Below are 5,305 nucleotides of genomic sequence, written 5' to 3'. Positions count from 1 at the left end.
CGAGAGGGCCCGAACCTGGGTAAACATTGTGTCCCCTGCCTCCTGTTACCATCCTCCTTAGACGCATAGTTCGGGACCCCCTACCCGAGATCCGCCAGTTTTGACACCGACATTGGTGCTTTCATTGAGAGTTCCACTGTGTCGTCATCATAAGGCTTGATGGCTCCTTCAATCATTGGCAACGGTGCGATCCAGGGTGAGGTTTTCCTCCCCGGACAGATCTTCGTATTCGGTGGCCTTGTACTGCGGGCCAACTCGCCTGGCCATCTGGAGCAGATCGAGAGCTACACCCCTGGCCATCAGGTCAGGTTTGGAAGCTTGAACTATACCGTCGACATCCGCGGAGACTTGATCTTCGACAGAGTCGAACCCGTGTCAGGTGCGCCGCACAGTCACGATGGGCACGATTTAGCTCTACCGACGGACAGTGTTTGAAAGATCACACCTGTAACTACTCTGGCTCTCAATCCAAAACAAATCGCGCCGTCCGAGGACGGGTGGATGGACCCCGCCACGCAGGCCGCACACTCAGCGGCGATAGAGCCGAATGCTGACTTCACCCCCTATGAGACTTGTGTTGCCAGACCCTCAGATTCATCCCCGGCCACAGACTCCGAACCGCTCGCGTCCATGCCCATCCAATCTAATTGGGCGCCGATCATGGAGTTTTCCTCCACAGATATGTTTCAGCATTCACCCTTGGGCGATGTGCTAAATTAGATTGTAGATAGTAACACTACTATCAGCGTCCGTCTTCCTCTTGAAGATCCATTTAATCTCAATGGCTCGCCGATCATTGCACAAGTCAATCAAAGTCCATACTTTGTTCTCATACATGGATCTCATCTCAGATTTCATGGCCTCAAGCCATTTCGTGGAATTTGGGCTCATCATCGCTTCCTCATAGTTCGTAGGTTCATCATGGTCTAGTAACATGACTTCCAAAACAGGATTACCGTACCACTCTGGTGCGGATCTTACTCTGGTTGATCTACGGGGATTCAGTAATAACTTGATCTGAAGTTTCATGATCATCATCATTAACTTCCTCACTAATTGGTGTAGGCGTCACAGGAACCAGTTTCTGTGATGAACTACTTTCCAATAAGGGAGCAGGTACAGTTACCTCATCAAGTTCTACTTTCCTCCCACTCACTTCTTTCGAGAGAAACTCCTTCTCTAGAAAGGATCCATTCTCAGCAATGAATATCTTGCCTTTGGATCTATGATAGAAGGTGTACCCAACATTTTCTGTTGGGTATCCTATGAAGACGCACTTCTCCGATTTGGGTTTGAGCTTATCAGGTTGAAAGTTTTTCACATAAGCATTGCAACCTCAAACTTTAAGAAACGGCAGCTTAGGTTTCTTGCCAAACCATAGTTCGTACGGTGTCATCTCAACGGATTTAGATGGTGCCCTATTTAACGTGAATGTAGTTGTCTCTAATGCATAACCCCAAAACGATAGTGGTAAATCGGTAAGAAACATCATAGATCGTGTTGGAACACGCGGTACACTACGCTAGCGCCAAATAAAATTTTCTACCGCGCACCCAAGATCATGCTGCTGGAAATAGATCATGGGATCGGGTTTACCACTAGACGTGCAGTCACCGCAGCGTAAGTAGAGTTGGTGATGCATGTAGCCAAAATCCCGGGCCGTCTCCTCCTCGCGTTGCCGGTCTCCCGCGAACAGCGAAGACCCGTGAACGGTGATCTCCCGCGAACGGCACCTCACGGTTCCCTCGAATGGTTCGTCCAAGCACCGCAGATGCAATGCCTCCAAGGTATCCACACGTACGGGGAGCAGCGTCGAGCGGCGGACTGCTAGGTCTGGTCGCGCGGCATGGGCGTGGGGAGTGGCGGTGGCTAACCCGGGTTCCCTATCGATCAACCCTAAGTGGTGTGCCCACTCCCCTTTATATAGACCTCTGAGTTGGGCTCAACACTTGAGTCCACTAGGAGTCCACATCCATTTTCCACTTGGATCCAATCTGAATGGGCTGCAACCCCTTAAGTGTGCGACCCTATAGGTTCACGTACACATGGACACGACCAGAGTCGATAGTTGGTAGCGGCTCCTAGCAGAACATGCCAACTCCCATGTGGGCGTAAAGTTGTTTGACGAACCTCAACAATGTGGCATATGCAACATTCCTTTTGCCTCACGATATTTGTTGTCAAGCTCAAGGCGAGTACTTGTCACCCTTGTGATAGCTCGACCTATCTTCTCGAAACCACGATACAGATTCCCAAACTAGGTTAAGACTTAACCCATGTCGCATGGCCATGCTTTCTGAATCTGATCACTCGAGAGGGCCCAAAGAATATCTCTCCAAATAGGAGGGGCAAATCCCATCTTGGTCAACCATGTCTCGCGGCATGTCTCACAACTCACCCGAAAGCTACCTTTAAAACTACCCAGTTACGGAGTAGCGTTTGATAGACCCTAAGTGAGTCGATCCTCATCCCGAGAACATGGGAGGACCTCAGGTCTAGGACATGGCATAGACATTGCACTTGAGACTAATAGATGACTATATCTCGCTGCGTCTCAAAGTGGGTCTGTCCGGCTCGGTGATCTCCATCCCCGAGCCCATACTATCGGTTTAGCATATCCATGCACATGACTTGTGAAACATAGTCATCAACCGAGTCGTATACTAGTCAAGGATATGTGTCCGCACAACCTTATCAACTAGGGACCATTAGAACAATCATCATACAATACATAGTTCTGTAAACAAGTCACATACTTATTGACACATATCATTGATGAGGTTAGAGGACAATACAAAGGACTCATGAATACATATGGAAATGTCATCATCACATGATTGCCTCTAGGGCATATCTCCAACAAACCGCACCATATCTAATAAAGTACGGTTACGACGTTCGGACACACCATTACACTGTGGTGTTCCAGGTGGCGTGAGTAGTGAAACTATTTCACATCGTTTTAACTGAAGGCCAAACTCGTAACTCAAATATTTTACTTCTGCGATCATATCGTAGAAACTTTTATTTTTGTTATGATGATTCTCCACTTCACTCTGAAATTCTTTGAACTTTTCAAATGTTTCAGACTTGTGTTTCATCAAGTAGATATACTCATATATGCTCAAATCATCTGTGAAGATCAGAAAATAATGATACCTGCCGCGAGCCTCAATATTCATCGCACCACATACATCAGTATGTATGATTTCTAACAAATCTGTTGCTCGCTTCATTTTTCCGGAGAACGGAGTCTTAGTCATCTTGCCCATGAGGCATGGTTCGCAAGCATCAACTGATTCATAATCAAGTGATTCCAAAAGCCCATCAGCATGGATTTTCTTCATGCGCTTTACACAAATATGACCTAAACGGCAGTGCCACAAATAAGTTGCACTATCATTATTAACTTTGCATCTTTTGGCTTCAATGTTATGAAAATGTGTATCACCACGATCGAGTTCCAACAAACCATTTTCATTGGGTGTATGACCATAGAAGGTTTTATTCATGTAAACAGAACAACAATTATTCTCTAACTTACATGAATAAATGTATTGCAATAAACATGATCCAATCATATTCATGCTCAACGCAAACACTAAATAACATTTATTTTAGGTTTAACACTAATCCCGTAAGTATAGGGAGTGTGCGATGATGATCATATCAATTTTGGAACCATTTCCAATACACATCGTCACTTCACCCTTAACTAGTCTCTGTTCATTCTGCAACTCCTGTTTCAAGTTACTATTCTTAGCAACTGAACTAGTGTCAAATACTGAGGGGTTGCTATAAACACTAGTAAAGTACACATCAATAACATGTATATCAAATATACCTATGTTCACTTTGCCATCCTTCTTATCCGCCAATTACTTGGGTAGTTCCGCTTCCAGTGACCAGTCCCTTTGCAGTAGAAGCACTCAGTTTCAGGCTTAGGTCCAGACTTGGATTTTTTTTCACTTGAGCAGCAACTTGCTTGCCGTTCTTCTTGAAGTTCCCCTTTCTTCCCTTTGTCCCTTTACTTGAAACTAGTGGTTTTGTTTACCATCAACACTTGATGTTTTTCTTGATTTCTACCTTTGTCGATTTCAGCATCACGAAGAGCTTGGGAATCGTTTCCGTTATCCTTTGCATATTATAGTTCATCACTAAGTTCTACTAACTTGGTGATGGTGACTAGAGAATTCTGTCAATCACTATTTTATCTGGAAGATTAACTCCCACTTGATTCAAGCGATTGTAGTACCCAGACAATCTGAGCACATGCTCACTGCTTGAGCTATTCTCCTCCATCTTTTAGCTATAGAACTTGTTGGAGACTTCATATCTCTCAACTCGGGTATTTGCTTGAAATATTAACTTCAACTCCTGGAACATCTCATATGGTCCATGACGTTCAAAACGTCTTTGAAGTCCCGATTCTAAGCCGTTTAAGCATGGTGCACTAAACTATCAAGTAGTCATCATATTGAGCTAGCCAAATGTTCATAACATTTGCATCTGCTCCTGCAATAGGTTTGTCACCTAGCAGTGCATCAAGGACATAATTCTTTTGTGTAGCAGTGAGGATAAACCTCAGATCACGGATCCAATCCACATAATTGCTACTAACATCTTTCAACTTAGTTTTCTCTAGGAACATATCAAAAATAAAATAGGGGAGCTAAACGCGAGCTATTGATCTACAATATAGATATGCTAATACTACCAGGACTAAGTTCATGATAAATTGAAGTTCAATTAATCGTATTACTTAAGAACTCCCACTTGGATAGGCATCCCTCTAATCCTCTAAGTGATCACGTGATCCATATCAACTAAACCATGTCCGATCATCACGTGAGATGGAGTAGTTTCAATGGTGAACATCACTATGTTGATCATATCTACTATATGATTCACGCTCGACCTTTCAGTCTCAGTGTTCCGAGGCCATATCTGCATATGCTAGGCTCGTCAAGTTTAACCTGAGTATTTTGCGTGTGCAAAACTGGCTTGCACCCGTTGTAGATGGACGTAGAGCTTATCACACCTGATCATCACGTGGTGTCTGGGCACGACAAAATTTGGCAACGGTGCATACTCAGGGAGAACACTTTTATCTTGAAATTTAGTGAGGGATCATCTTATAATGCTACTGTCAATCAAAGCAAGATAAGATGCATAAAAGATAAACATCACATGCAATCAATATAAGTGATATGATATGGTCATCATAATCTCGTGCTTGTGATCTCCATATCCGAAGCACCGTCATGATCACCATCGTCACCGGCACGACACCTTGATCTCCATC

Source organism: Triticum aestivum, chromosome 5A (genome assembly GCF_018294505.1).
Source record: "Triticum aestivum cultivar Chinese Spring chromosome 5A, IWGSC CS RefSeq v2.1, whole genome shotgun sequence".
NCBI lineage: Eukaryota > Viridiplantae > Streptophyta > Magnoliopsida > Poales > Poaceae > Triticum > Triticum aestivum.
Note: the sequence above shows the minus strand (reverse complement) of the source record.